Source organism: Macrotis lagotis, chromosome 8 (genome assembly GCF_037893015.1).
Source record: "Macrotis lagotis isolate mMagLag1 chromosome 8, bilby.v1.9.chrom.fasta, whole genome shotgun sequence".
Classification (NCBI taxonomy): Eukaryota; Metazoa; Chordata; class Mammalia; order Peramelemorphia; family Peramelidae; genus Macrotis; species Macrotis lagotis.
The window spans coordinates 133,259,700-133,276,055 of NC_133665.1; the positions used below are offsets into that span (position 1 = coordinate 133,259,700).

A 16,356-nucleotide genomic window follows, 5' to 3' on the forward strand; every position below is an offset into this window, starting at 1 on the left:
AAAATATATATATATATTGCAAGGCAATGGGGTTAAGATCACATTAGGTGTCTGAGGTCGAATTGAACTCAGGTCCTTCTGACTACAGGGATGGTGCTCTAATCACTGTGACATCTAGCTGCCCCTCTTACCTAGAATATTGATTATAATGGCCTCCTAGGACTCAAGTCTCTTCCCTCTTCAATCTATCCTCCACACAGTTGCCAAAGGAATATTCCTAGAGCACAAATTAGAACATGTTCAGAACATGTTCACTACCAAATTCAAAAGGTTCTAGTGGTTTCGTATCACCTTTAGGCTCAAATACAAATTGGATATTTTGGCAGTTAAATTCCTTCACAAGGTTCCAATCTATTTTTTCACACAAGAAGTCTGCATGTCAAACTCACAAGACTCTCAAGTACAGGCCAGATTAAGATTAAAATGCAGTTAGGAGGGGCTGCTAGGTGGCAAAGTGGACAAAGCACCAGCCCTGGAGTCAGGAGTACCTGGGTTCAAATCCGAACTCAGACACTTAATAATTACCTAGCTGTGTGGCCGTGGGCAAGTCACTTAACTCCATTTGCCTTGCAAAAACCTAAAAAAAAAATGCAGTTAGGAAATGTTTAACAAAATAAATGAAAAAAAAAATGTAGTAAAATACATAGTTAATGCATGGTTTTCAAAGTCATTATTTAGCTCACAAAGAGTTTAACACCATTGTTCAAAACTATCTTATACAAGATAGTTACTCAAATAGAATACAAAAGAATGCAAGCTACCTGTGGTCAGGGACTGCCTCTTTTTGTCTCAGTATTCCAGTTCCTAACAAAGTATCTGGTGCATAATAATTACTTTAGCAGTGAGGTGGTAGAATGACTAGAGCTCTGGCCTTGGATCAAGAAGACCTGATTTCAAACCAGCCCCAGATTCTTACTGGCTGCACAACACTTAACTTGTTTGTGTCAATTTCCTCATCTGTAAAATGAGCTGGAGAATGAACTATCAAACCTTTCATTATCTTGGTCAAGAAACCCCCAAATGGGATCAAGGAGTCAGATGTGAATTAAAGAAAAACTATTAAACAACCACTCCTGGACTGGTACTCTCTGGTATTCCCAAAGCCTTCAACAATTCCATTCATTTCCCAAATTTGACATCTTCAAGCAGACCTGTTCCAAATCTATGTTCAATCCATTCTTCCCATATGGACTATGCTTTTCTTTGCCTTTCAAAAAGGAAATTCTCCCAAAATACTACTTCCCTGCAGCCTGCCCTTCAACAATGTGAGAATTCCATTTGTACACAAACGTATCTTGTTTTATCCAGATATTATTCATGTGGCTATACCTGCTGTTATTTTCCTAAAAACAATATTTATTCCAATGTTGCATAAATTTTTATCTCTAAAGACTCTTTATATTCTTTAAGAGTCTCAGAGCAAGATGACCCTTAATAAGTATAGAAGATTTAGACAATGAAGGCTCAAAAATTACTTTTGACATCATTTTCCTCTTCCCAGGTACCCAACAGCCTCTGGGTCTTCAACTGTGGAATTTCAGTGTATATGCTGCATGGTACAAAGGCAAAACAAAACAACAAAAACCACCTTTAACTCTGCCCTTACAGAGTTTATATACTGTACATGTGAGTAAGGTAATATGGGGAGGGAGAGGGCAGAAAGAGAAAAATAATTTATTGCTGAATATTTGCATGTATGTACACACATATTGAAAGCTGAAGAAAAGGGGGAGGATCACTTAATAGAAGAAAAAATTATACACACACACACATACACACACACACACACACACACACACACACACAAAATGTGAATCAAAAAAAAAGTTTTAAAGTCCTGAGAGCAAAAAGATTTAATTCTCGCAGGAAAAACTGATTGTTTAGAAATTTAGTATACCTCAGAATGATCTTTTTGAACTCAGGTCCTCCTGATTCCAGGACCAGTGCTCTACACGCCACATCACCCAGCTGCCCTACCATTAAAAAACACTAAAGATAAAAAATGACTTAATGGTTAAATTTTAATCAATTTAAATTTAAAAGTATAGATCAATTGGGATGAAGAAGCAGACCAAACAAAATATTGATGCTATCATAGCTATTAAAGACCTGAGATACATTCAATTCATTTCCCAAACAATATTCCACATGATATGAATGAAAGTCTTAAAGATTATTTTAATACTAGTGATTTTTCCATCTAAAATGTTATATATAAAATTTTTATCAAAAAATCAGTATTGGGGACAGCTAGGTGGCAAAGTGGATAGAGCACCGGCCCTGGAGTCAGGAGTACCTGGGTTCAAATCCCATCTCAGACACTTGATAATTACCTAGCTGTGTGGCCTTGGGCAAGCTACTTAACCCCATTTGCCTTGCAAAAAAACAAAAACCTAAAAAAAAATCAGTGTTGGCAGATTTTTAGGTTAAATTCTTATTTTGCTCAAAAAACTACCTAACCTTTTCTTCTTTCCCAAGACTCTCCTTCCCAAGCCAGTATTTATTAGTCATACCAATCAAATCTCTACACTGTGTTCCATAGCAAAATTAATTTGAAAAACAATGCTGTAGTTCCACCCCTTTATTTTTCGGGGATAAAAATAACCCTAATCTGTGGAACTTAATGTAATAAATTGAAAGGTTAAAAAAATTTCTTTCCTTGGACCTTCCTTCTCTTAAAAAAAAAACAAAATAATTTATTCTAAAGATTTTTAAATTTTGTACTTTCAAATACTGCAAGAAAAAAGTAGAGAGCAAAACAAGTACACTTCAAATTCCAAATTTAGTATTCTAAACATTATGCTTTAAATATAAACAAGTCTTTATCCACATTTCAGTTTTTAATGGTGGTGTCATGCCAATTAAAGATATTAAAAAAATCACTATGAGCATTTAATGACAAAATTCTACAGTTGGGGTGGCACAATGGATAGAGCACCGGCCCTGGAGTCAGGAGGACCTGAGTTCAAATCTGACATCAGACACTTAATAATTACCTAGCCGTGTGGCCTTGGGCAAGCCACTTAACCCCGTTGCCTAGCAAAAACTTTAAATAATAATGATGATGATGATGATGATAATTCTACTGTCCTACTAACTCAAGTGAACATACTTAGAAAGCATCCATCTTATAGGTAAGATCTTATTCAGTTAAAGCTTAATAACTTTATATAGTATCTGACACATCAAAATTCCAAAACAATTAAAGAAGTAAATAATTGTTAGAATTGTTATAAAAACTCTGATCCACATGACTAAGTATTGGAAGAACTTTTTAATTGATTTAATAATTCTATTTAAAGTACTAAACTAGATTGCTTTTGATGATACAAAAATTCCTCATAGGTACATATATAGAAATAACCACAAAAAAAAAGAGATGGGAATGTATATGGGCTCCAAAGAGGGAGTGGGCTGTGACCCAAGGGGAACTTATTAAAGGGTGAGAATGTAAGTCACAATTCACTTTTTTTTCCTTTCTTTTTTCTTTTCTTTTTTCTTTTTTAGATTTTTCAAGGCAACGGGGTTAAGTGTCTTGCCCAAGGCCACACGGCTAGGTAATTATTAAGTGGCTGAGGTCAGATTTGAACCCAGGTCCTCCTGACTCCAAGGCCGGTGCTCTATCCACTGTGCCACCTAGCCGCCCCCACAACTCACTTTTCTGGCAAGAGCCAACACCATAGGACCTCTCATTTCGTCATAATTCGTTTTTCTACTCTGTTTCTTTCCATCAACTGGTATCATGTGGTAATCCAAGTTTCTAACCTCTCTCCCCTACCAATGTCCCTAGATCTAGCACCAGCCATCACCACCACCAGTCACCTTATGCTTCTAGCATACTTGAACATTGACCTTATTGCATCATCAATTTTGTGGGCACTCATCATTTCTGATCATGTCAATCCTCAAAATAATGTTCTGGGCTCAGATCTAATATCAAGTCTAAAGTCAGGAATTAGTCTAGAAGACTTACTGCCCCCACCCCCAGTTTGACTAAAGAAGCTATCATGATGGTAAAGATGCTGAAGACATCAAGTCAAATGAAGAGAACATAAAAATAAATCATTCATTGATTCATTGCTATGAAAAAATAAATCTAGTAAACTGCCTGGCTTACTTATACTTATGCTTGTGGTGCTTCTATTCCACACCCACACTCCCCTCCCACACCCTCTACTCCCCGAAAAGAAATTGTGATCTCTACAAGGACATTTCCTCTATCAATATGGATTGCAAGCTATTCAGATGCAGCTTTGGGGATGCCAAAGCATATACAACCAAAGCTTCAAAGAAAAACATACCTTGGGTACAAATTCTAAGGGAATTTCTAGAAGAAATAATGCATGAGTTTAAAAAAGTTTCCCCAAACTCCTTGAAAACTGGAATGGAGCAGAAACTAAAGCTTCCATGAAAAATGATTATTAAAACAAAGTCAAGAGACTGCAAAAGTAAAATGTAAGTCTCTCATCGGAAAAACAGATCAAGGGGAGATGATTTAAGAATCACTGAAATACATGAAAGCAATGATCAAAAGAGCATCATCACTCAAGAAATCTTAATAAAAATTGCCCCAAGTTTCTCAGAAACAGAGGACAAAGTAGAAACAAAACTTCCGGGAAAGGAACTTCAAATTAAAAGCTCCCAGAAATATTATAGCTAAAATCCAGAGATTCCAGGTCAGTGAACACTGGAAGCAGCCAGAAAGAAAGAATTCAAGTATCGAAGAGCCACAGCCAGGATCATATGTGATTTAGGAGCCACCATTATCATGGAGAGGAGAGCTTCTTATACAATATTTCAAAAGGCAAAGAATACAGGCCTACAACCAAAAGTAACTTACTCAACAAAACAAGAAGAATGGATCTTTTGTGAAGAGTATTTCCAAAAGTTCCAGTTGAAAAGACAAGAGCTGTGTAGTGATTATGGAGTCACAGAATTAGAGAAATTACAAGTTCTTTTTGTGATAGCAGAAGAATTGGAAACTGAGGGAATGCTCATCAATTTTGGGAATAGCTGAATAAGTTATGGTATATGTAATGGAATATTATTGTGCTCTAAGATATAAGAAAATGGTTTAAGAGAAATTTGGGAAGACTTGTATAGACTGATAAAAAGTGAACAGAACCAGAACAAATTATATAACAACATTATAAAGACCAACAAGTTTTAAAAACTCAAGTTAGCATAATAACCAACTACAATTCCAGAGGTCTAATGATCAAGGAGGCTACTTACCTCCTGATAGAAAGGAGAAAGATTCAAGAGTGGAATGAAATCCCCCCCTCCCCCCCCCCCGAAATTTGCTTTGTTTTGACACTAAGTATTTGTAAGAGGTTGTGTTTTTTTAATTGGAGATGAGTGGGATAGTGAGGAGGATTTTTTTGTTCATTGACAATTAAAAAAAGAATCATTAAACTATGGAACAAGAAAAGTAAAAAATCTAGAGAACCATGGAAAAGGCTTGTTCAAACTAATATGGAAATCAGGAAAACATAGTTACAATATGAACAAAAAGAAAAATAAGGGGTGGCTAGGTGGCGCAGTAGATAGAACACTGGCCCTGGAGTCAGGAGTACCTGAGTTCAAATCCAGCCTCAGACACTTAATAATTACCTAGCTGTGTGGCCTTGGGCAAGCCACTTAACCCCATTTGCTCTGCAAAAACTAAAAAAACAAACAAAAAACAAAAAAAAAAGTGTCGAAGTTGAAAAAAATGAACCTACCTACCTTCTTGCAAAAGTGAGAGACTATGGTTATGAAATATTCCATATACTGTCATGCTCTGTCACTGCACTGATTTTTACTGAATTGCCTGTTGAACTTTTTATTAAAGAGATGACAAGAAGCATGTTTTGGGAAATGAATACAAAAACCAATCATAAAATGAAAAGTAAATAAACAAGTCTTTATTGTTCAACATTAAGTTCCTTAAAAAAGTTTAAGTAAAAAGAACCAGATACTACCATGGTTGCTACCAGGCTGCTGCTTTGTAGCATCGTATATGTTCCCCCACCAGTTTCAAATTAGCTGTCCTTGAGGATTTCAAGTCATCTGAATTACCTCTTAGGATGATCAAAGAACTGGCAGATGGGAATGCTGAAAGATCACGAAAAAGAACAGGTATTGCAAAGACTGCAGAAGGACAAATGACCTGATTTAGAAAAAAGGGGAGGAGGGTATATTGCAAATTTTGGGCCAGTGAACTTGACTTCATTTCCTGGGAAAATGTTGTAAAAAAAAATCATTAAAGAAATAGTTGCTAAAATATCTAGAAAAGGAAAGAACCAGAATGGCTTATGAAAAACAGGCCATGTTTAGACTAACCTCATATTCCTTTTTGATATTGTTGTTCGATTGTGTTTGACTTTCCTTGACCCCATTTGTTTTTGTTTACTTTTGCTTTTTTGGCAAAAATGCTGGAGTGGCTTGCCACTTCCTTCTCCAACTCATTGTGCAAATGAAGAAAATGAGGCAAATAAAAATTGCCTAGAATCACAGAAATTATGACCAAAGTTTTGCTGAGGCCAGATTTCAGTTCAGTAAAATGAGTCTTCCTGGTACTTCTGCCTGGAACACCATCCATTTTGCCACGTAAATACTTTCTGACAGGATTACTAAATTAGTAGATGAGAAGAATGCTAGGGATTTAGCTTGCCTAAATTTTAGCAAAGTTTTAGATGAAGTTATCTCTTACTATTTTTGGAAGATATAGATCAGATGATAATGTAATCAAATGGATCTAAAACTGGATGGATGGCAGGATTCAAGAGAGACAATGTCAGCATAGGGTAGTCTATAGGGGCATACTTCAGGGATCTATCGATAATACTTGGGGGGGGATGACAACAATTTACTCTTTTCCTCTAGATTACATAATAACTTTTCCAATCACTTTATTTGACTTTTTGTCTTTATAACTGATTTGCTAGGTGGTCTGGATAGAATGCAGGGTCTGGAATTAGGAAGACACATCTTGAATTCAAATTTGGTCTCAGAGACTTAGAACCAAAAAGTCAACATCTTCAGAATAAATTAGTACTTCAACTGTGCCATTCAAAACACCATTTTCCATGTTTCCCTGATTAAAGTTTTCTTTCTCTGGTTTCCTGGTACTACACATCATTTCCACCAATTCCACTTATTAGTCTTACTCAATCTTTGATGCCCAGTTCAAATGTCACCTCATTTGCCTTCTCCCATAAGTTCAATTAAAGTCATCTGACTCCTTAATTCCTACAGCATTTCCCCAACTGATAAATGATCAAAGAATATGAACAAGAAAGAAAATTAATCTAGCAAGTCACATTAAAAAACATCTCCCAATCACTGAAATTAATTGGAAGAAATGAAAAAAAAAATAGCAACTCTGGGATTTTATCTCTGGTTTTTAAGCAAAACTGACAAAAAATAGAATGACCAATGTTAGAGAGACCATAGAAAAAACAAGTATACTGATAAGAGTTATAAATTGGGCCAGTGAATCTGGAAATCAATTTAGAAATATATCCAAAAAGGTCATTCAACTCTACATTTCTTTTAACCCAGCAACTTCTAGGTCTATATCCCAGAAAGCAAGGAAAAGAATACTATATGTAACAAAAATATTTTAGCACCTTCTTTTGGAGTAGCAAAAAACTACATAGGTAAGTAAATTGCTCTATCATAATAAATAAAAGGGATAGTTCCAGTGGAACTTAGGAAGAATTAGATGAATTGATGGAAAGTGAAGTAATTAGGACAATTTATACAATAAAAACACTGGAAAAAAAAGGTGACCAAGATTCCAGACAACTGCTAATAAAGGATGCGACCCACCTACTCCTTGTAGAAATATGATAGACTAAGGTGCTCAATGAGACATTTTTTTTGGACAAAGTAAATGTGGAAATTTATTTTGCTTACTATGCATATTTGTTACAAGAATTTTTTATTTAAACGTTGAGAGAATGGGGAAAGAAAAAAATCAATAAAAAAATTTAAATTCCCACAGCATTTAATTTGTGATACATATGTTTAACTACCCTTCAAAGGTAATAAATATCTTTCTCTAAGCTTAGAATCTTTTAGCATCCTTCCACTATAATAAAATCACAACCAATATGTTGTATAGAAATTTACTTTGCAGAATAAGAACATTATAAATTTATTCAAAAGGGAAAAGGTATGAAACCCAAAGTTGCCACTATTACCCACCTGCAGTCAAAAATGCTACAACAAGGGGTGGCTAGGTGGCACAGTGGATAAAGCACCAGCCCTGGAGTCAGGAGTACCTGAGTTGGAATCCGGCCTCAGACACTTAATAATTACCTAGCTGTGGGGCCTTGGGCAAGCCACTTAACCCCATTGCCTTGCAAAAAGAAAAAATCTAAAAAAAAATGCTACAACATTTTTAAAAAGGAATCCTAACAGTATGGTATCTATTCTTACTAGGTCAAAAATGAAATGAACTGAATGTTGCTGGTACTATCTACTGCTATGTTAAGACTCACATCTCAGAGATAATGTAACTCAATATCTGGGTCAGTTCTACCAACAGGAACAGGTCCAAATTATTAATGGAAAAACAAGCTCAAGGTGAGATTAAAAGTAATAATTTTTAACTGGTTAAACACTTGCCTTAACATAACTGATGAAACTTCTTCAAAATCGGCTCTGAATGGGCAAGAAGAAAAGATCAAACCTAGAAAGGAATTTTTTTTAAATACTGCTTTCAACCACAAAAACACATTTATTAAGCCTCAACAACATGCCAGATACTATGCTAGGTTGGTGGAAATAAAAGTATGCAAAGCAATCCCTATCCTCAAGGAGCACACTAAGACAACCCATATGTATAAGGAGAAACTAGAGGAAATACTGCAGGAAGACAAGAAGAATCGTACAGTCCTAGGTCTAGAATTCAGAAGATCTGACTTCAAACCTGATTTCAGACAACTTGCTGTGCTTCTGGGGCAAGACACTTAACAATTTCTTCACTTTGTAAACTGAGAATAGTAACAGCACAAGGGTTGCTGTGAAGATCAGTGCTCAGCACATAGTAAGCACTATATCAATATTAGCTATTGCAATTCTTCATTCCTCTCTATGCTAGTCTGAAGAGGGCACTAGTACTTGGACACTAAGGAAAAGTCTTAGGGAGAAGGTTTGTACCTAAGGCTTGAAATGAATTTTGTTTTTTTTTTTAGGTTTTTGCAAGGCAAGTGGGGTTAAGTGGCTTGCCCAAGGCCACACATCTAGGTAATTATTAAGTGTCTTGAGACCGGATTCGAACCCAGGTACTCCTGACTCCAAGGCTGGTGTTTTATCCACTACGCCACCTAGCCGCCCCAATGACCTTCCCTGACCGGGATGGCTTGAAATGAATTTAAAGGAAGCTAGGGATGCAGATGCCAGGTCCAAGGGATGATTTGTACAAAGGTCCAGAAAAGAAGAAACCCCATCTGGATGACAGCAGTCAGTAGGCCAGCCTGGCAAGGGCCTGAAGTTCACTCTGGGGTAAGAGGGAGCCCCATGGAGTCATTTCTTTTGGGAGGAGGGAGAGTTTAATAGAAAAGATAACAAGTTAAAAAAAAAGTTAAGTCCTTTTGGACTTGCAGAGTTTGAGATGCCAATGGGACATCTATTGGGAAGTTGCACCAACAAGCCACAGGGCATTCCCCCTAGACATTCTGCAGACAACCCAAACTCCTGTCCAAAACAAAACTCTCTGTCTTCCTCTGGAGAAGGGAATTGATGCCAGTCTCCCAGGTTGAAGCCTCTGAATGTTCCTCAGCTCTGCCTTCTCATATCCTGTCAATTATCCTTCCAGGCAATCTCTGGCATCAATTCCCTTCTCCGCTTACTGAGCCAGAGTCTAGTCCATATAACCTTTTACTAGAACTATTAAAAATAGCCTCCTATTCTGGGAGACTCCAGGCTATCCTCCACATAGCAGCCAAAGTAATACACTTAACAGTCTGATTATGGAACCACTTCTCCAAATGCTCATATGGCTCTTTACTGTTTCATTTAAAACACAAATTCCCCACTTGACACTTCAAGTCCTACACAAACTCCCGAAAATCTTTCCAATATATTGTGCACTATTCCCCTTCACCACTCTACATATTAATAGCTATAATAATATGTAGATTTACATAGCATTTTAAGATTTTACAGGTTATTTTATTTATTCCATACAGTAACTCTGAGGCAGATGCAATAGCATTTTATAGAAAAAAGGGTCATGCAGTTAGGCAGTATCTGAGGCAGGAACTGAACTTGGGTCTTTCTCATTCTAAGTCCAGCACTATCAAATGTGCCATCTGACTACCCTAACAACTGACCAATTTGATGATTCTCACATATGGCATTCCATTAAGTTTTTCTAGGCCTTTAACAGGCGTGGAATATAAATCCTCATTTCTACCTCAAAGTTCAACTCCTGCTTCTCCCAGTTACTAGTACTTAACTTTACCTATATGTGTACACATATGTCTCCCTGTCCAGTGTCCTTGTTAAGAACTGGACATGACTGAAACAAACAAAAAATTATGGATCTATATAATAGGAGCCTAAGCTTACTACTTGCTTGTTGACTGTTGAGGAACTGGTGTTCAGGAGAGGAACAGACATGGTATCCAAATCAGTCTCACCTGCAGAGATGATAACTGAATTTCCAGGCTCAACCAGTGAGTATAGAAAAAAAAAAGCAACAGGACAGGACAGAGTTTTGATGTACATCCAATTACTTGGAGGTAGAGGGGTAGGCTGAGATAGTGGCCAAACATGAAGGAGAGGACCCCAGAGAGAGCAGTGTCAAGAAATCTTAAAAAAAAAACCCATCTGGAATGGATGATGCTAAACAATGCAGAAAGGTAAATGAGAAATTATCCACTGGATCCAAACTGGGAAATTTACTTCAATTATTTGAAATGTTTAAGAATAACAAAAATCTTTATTGGGTCTGGGGTGAAAATGAAGAGTAATGTTACCACTGTTTAATGCCATCCATCTTAAACCATCATTACAATCCATTTCTATAATTTTCACTACGCTGAATATATTCTCAGAGGGGTTACCTTATATGTGTTTTTAGATTGTTTGTCTGTCTGTCTATCTCTTGCTCCCTGGACAGACTGCAGGCTCTAAGTCACCCTTCTTCCTCAGCACCAGGCAATACAAGTTTCAGCACACTGCCAGTACTCAGCTCTCCTTTCCAGCTTCTCCTTCACTAACCGAACTCATTGAAAGGAAGCTCCATTTGAACAGAAATCTATAGCAGCAGAAGCAGCAGCACAACCCAGAAGGGCTCTCCCTGGGGCAGGTTAGTTATTCCTCCTGGTTTGGCAGAGCTGTTTCCCACTGGAAAAGAGGCACTAGAAATGAAGGGAGAATTGGCCAAGGACTGTGACTAATCCTCAAGACTTAAAGAAGCTTCCAAGTTATTAAAGGATAGAAACAAACTAAAATGGATACAAATAAAAGAATCTGAACACAAAAGAAATAAGTAAGGGCAGTATGGGACAACTGAGAATTATGGCCCTGAAATCAGGAAACACAAGTCTGAATCCTACCTGAGACTTAATAGTTATGGAATTTATATTTATTAGACAAGTCCCTTAACTTTCAGTTTCCTTATTTGTAAAAGGAGAATACTTGCATAACAGTCCTTAACAGGACTATTGAGGAAAGCAATTAAACCTTAAGGTACTATAAAAGTATGAGTTAACTAATATTTTCCATAGTGATTCTCTTGAAAAACCTTAAAAACACAGAGAGTTGATTTCTTCTATTCTTATAAAGGATGTAATAGTATTTAATAAAAAAAAAAATCAGCCTGATATAGGTGCATCTGTGATTATTAGCTCAGGAAACAGTAGTTTACCACAAAGAAACTAATGGCTTACACATGTTTATAATATGTTGTTTTCTTGGGTTCTCAATTGAGAGGCAGGAGAGAGGTTTAGGGTGAGAAGGTAAGAAGGTGGATTTTGATTGATTAAAACAAAATTTAAAAAACAACACAACCAAACGATTAGGACAATTAAAAATAAGAAGGGGGAGAAGATACACCTTTAAAACACATAAAAGCACTAATACAAGCTAAGTCATATGCCATTTATTCATTAAATTGGAGAATTTCTAAAGTGGGCATTAGCTTTCATTTTGGTGCCACAATTTTGCTGTGTCCATAGAACTCATACAGCTCTGCACTATGTGAAATGGGAAGCCGAATCAGATTGATCTCCACAGCAGTGGTGACATCACTTAAAAAAAAAAGCAGCAGAGTAGAGGTTTCCCTGTCCTCTTGCATGAAGTAAATTTTTTACAATAAAGTAAGCAAGGAAGGACTGAAACAATTCCCCAAATGAAATATTTTGATAACACCTCTTCTTAAAAGTTGTATTTGAAAACTGCAGCCCAGAGTTGTAATTGATTTCAAATAAAAAGACCTAAATTCAACAAACACTGACTTTGGCCTGTTCAAATTTGTATCTGACATACCATCATCTCTGATGGTACATTATTTTCCCTAAGTTCAAATCAAAAAGTGGGAAGAAAACCATGGCAAGAAGAGTGAAAATGTGGGGGCAGGTAATTTGGAGATGAGCACATTGCAAAATGTTACTGCAGCAAACTGCAGATGGAAGAGCCAAGAAATCTATTTAAATGGAATTAATAGTAGTTTGATTACCCAAGAAATGCAACTGAGAATTCAATAACGATGTTACATATGAGATAAGAGTCAAGAGTAAGACCAAAGGCTTTGGAATACAGGATCTGAGAAGAAAAAAGAAGTAGGCACTTATTTCTCTCCTAAGGTCTTCTGAAGATGACATCACCACCAAGTGAACCATTGTTTAACCTTAAGGAAGAAGCATACTCCTAGTTTCCATTCCCAGTCCTTGGCTCCTTATTTCAGTGTCTACAAAAATTTGCCATATCTCTTAAGTTTACATTACTTGACAAAGTGGACTAATCCTGGGAACTCATTAGCAGAACTGGACAGTTTAGAGGAGGTAAAAAAGAATCTTCAGGTAAAATCACTGTTGAGACCACTGCCGAATTTTACATTAATTCACCTATTTGAGATACATCAATTGCAAACCACACCCACAAACCATAATATTCATAGAGCTTTCTTTAAAATTTAAATCCTGTTCAAGAAGGGTAAAATCCTCAAGCTAAAAATGGCTGGGCTGGGGAGGGGGACTGATGAGAGATTATCATTATCATTGCATTTTGACTGCTCCCACTTTGTGGCTTCAAAGCCATTATATGCCATATGGCTGAGGGGCTTTGTGATCACAGTGCTTCTAACCAAAGCCAAAGCCAAAAAAAGCAGACAAAATAAGTGTCACTGTTTGGAGGCTGCTTCAGATCCAAGTGTTCCTTCATTAAGTAATTGAACAATCACAACACATAAAGTGTCAAAATACTGCTCTCCTGAACATCCACAGTCTTGGACTAAGAAAAAGGAATGACAGCAGTAGGCATTTCACATGGGCAACATTTTAACAAAGATATGCTGAATGTAGCATTTAGTATGAATTTAAAGTGTGCAAACTGCTCAATTACTTCAGGTAAAGAAATCAGGAAATAAAGACTATACCAAGTGTGACTGTTTCAAATCTTTCAGTAAGTACATTTCAATTAAGTTACTCATCAGCCTATCAGAAAACACATATGAGGAACTTATTTGACAAAAAAAAAAATCACCACTAAGGAACAATATTTAATCCCCCCAAAATAAAACTATGCTTTAAGCAAAACTGAAATCCTAGAGGTAATTTTTCACAATGGTACATTGGCAATATTAACTAGTTTCCCTCAAAATTGAACATAAACAGACATTTCTCTAACCCTTCAAATTACAAATGTAACTTCAATTATCAAATGTCAACTTTATGTAATCTGGGCTGATATAAATAAGGAGAATTTAATAGCTATTCCTGTTATTTGTCTACATGTTCCCCTTCTGAGAATGACAGTTTGTCTATTATCACGGTTTCATCGTTCTACTTCCATGTTCCTACAATATCCAATATTTGTTCCTCACAAATGCTTGGGCACAAAAAGTTTTGCCATCTTCTTTTTTTTAAGGTTTGGGTTTTTTGGCAAGACAAATGGGGTTAAGTGGCTTGCCCAAGGCCACACAGCTAGGTAATTATTAAGAGTCTGAGGCCGGATTTGAACTCAGGTACTCCTGACTCCAGGGCCGGCGCTCTATCTACTGTGCCACCAAGGCGCCCCTAAATTGTGCCATCTTTAATCCAGAGAACAGTACTTGATAGCAACATGTCTTCATAAATCCAAGGAAGACTGAAAAGTGTACTCCATAAACTGAACGAAAATCAACAAAAAGCTGAAATTACTATTTCAAGTTGAATTAGGAAGGTTTTTTTTTCCTACATTCCCCATCTTTGCTTCTACTTTCATCTGGAATCCTCCCTCCTAAAAAAACAAACCTCTACTTAAAAATCATTCTTTAATGCCACACACACACACACACGTATGGAGGCTTTTAATAACAAGACAGTTTTAAAGATATCACTTTCTAGGAAGGACCATTCCTCCTCTTGATACATGGCTCATCTTACCCATCAAGAAATATTTGAGCACACACTACGAACAAGTTACCCTACTTAACACCAAGTTCTCATGCTGCACATCTGGAAAGACCCCAGTTCTCTAAAAAGAACGATCTGGACAGACTTTATTAATGCACAGATGACAAGTCATGTGTTTAAATCAGCTGCTTATGTCACAAGGAATAGACAGTACTTATTCTTTCAGTATCCAAGGAGAAGATACGATGCTTTCAAACATTCAAACACACTAGAGATTCACTTATTTCACTCGCTGTCAAAATTCAGAATCACAGACTAGAAATAAGCAGGTATAGAAGGCCGACTTCCCAGTCTTTTAACAAAGCTCAGTTTGCCGAAAGCCCTCAAGAGCTCCCAAGTTACTGGCACCATACGAGAGGGCACTGGCAGCCGCTTTAGCAGGAGCCTGGCTAAAATCACCCCCAGCCCGCACTCTGGGGGACGCCTCTCCGACGCTGCCGGCGGAGCTCGGCAGGAAAGGCCGGCGAGCCGCGGGGCGGACCGGACCCCCGCTCCCCGGGCCCCCGACGCCGGCGGCCGCACCCGGGCCCTCCCAGACAAAAGAACGCGTCCGGCCTCGCCGGCCCCGGCCCCCTCAGCCGACGCCGGGCCGAGGGCCTCGCGGCAGCCCCGGGCCGCCCCCCGGGCCCTCCCCCCGGCCCCGCTTCACCCCGGCCGCCGACCCCCGCTAGGCCCCGGAAGGGCGGAAGGCCGGCCGGCCGCTCGGAAGGGGCAGCGGGCCCGCGGCTCACCGCAGGCCAGAGGGCGGGCGGCTCCTGCGGGGGCTCGGGGGCGCTTCGAGGGCTCTGCGCGGGGCGGCAGGGGCGGGCACGCTCCGACGCCGCTCCACCGGGCTCCCTTCTCCTGGGCCGCCTGCTTCTCCTTCCACCGCCGCCGCCGCCGTCGCCTCGGGCTTTATGGCCAACACCAGAGCTCCGCTCTCACTTCCGCCCCCGCCGCCGCCCCGAGCGGAAGTGCCTGTCACGGGACCTTCCACGCCGGGGCCCGCCCGGGACGTGCGCACGCCCGCCGCGCCCCGCCGCGCCGGGGGCCACGTGCCCCAAGATGGCGGCCCCCAGGCGGAGAGGCCGCGGCTCGAAGGGCGCCGCCATGTTGGACCCCCGGCGGACCGTCCCCGCTCCAGAAAGCGAGAACAAGGCCGCGATGCCGGCTCCCTCTCGGAGCCCAGCGTGCCGAGCGCTTCAGAATCCTCCTTCGGGCTTCTTTCTCCAACGAGGAATTATTTATTTTAATTTTATTTTATTTTTGGCAAGGCAATGGGGTTAAGTGACTTGCCCAAGGCCACACAGCTAGGTGATTATTAAGTGTCTGAGGCCGAATTTGAACTCAGGTCCTCCTGACTCCAGGGCCGGTGCTGTAGGATTGATTAAGCGCCTGCTGAATGCCAGATGCTGGAGACCATTCAAGGGCAAAGCGCCAAGTTCAAAAAGACTTGTGTGTTAAAGCAGGGTGAAGGCCCCCAGCGGCGTCCAGTCTAAGGGGTGCAGTGAAGCCTTTCAGGGTTCCCCGAGCTCCGTGAGGAGAAGGACACATCCGCTGTTACCAATCTGCAACTGGAACCTTGAAGAGCGGGAAGCTTGCAAGGACCGAGGTGGTGGAGGCCGGGGTCCTGGGTTCCAATCCAGCCTCACACGTGACCCTGGACAAGTCGACCTGGTCAAAAAAAGGAAGAAAATACATTAAAAAGAACTCTTGCCTCCAAGCCTAGGTGGTGCCAACCTCCGGATAAGGGAGCGTGTAGAAG

General features: G+C 39.3%; 1 protein-coding gene across 1 annotated transcript in view; it reads right to left on the minus strand.

The window, feature by feature from the left end:
* The window catches only part of RAB7A (RAB7A, member RAS oncogene family), a 74,577-nt gene extending 59,035 nt beyond the window's left edge, over positions 1–15,542 (minus strand). The window contains exon 1 of the mRNA XM_074198413.1: positions 15,344–15,542. The gene's annotated coding sequence lies outside the window, so the exon portion shown is untranslated. The remainder of the gene's footprint in view (positions 1–15,343) is intronic.
* Positions 15,543–16,356: the final 814 nt, after the last annotated feature.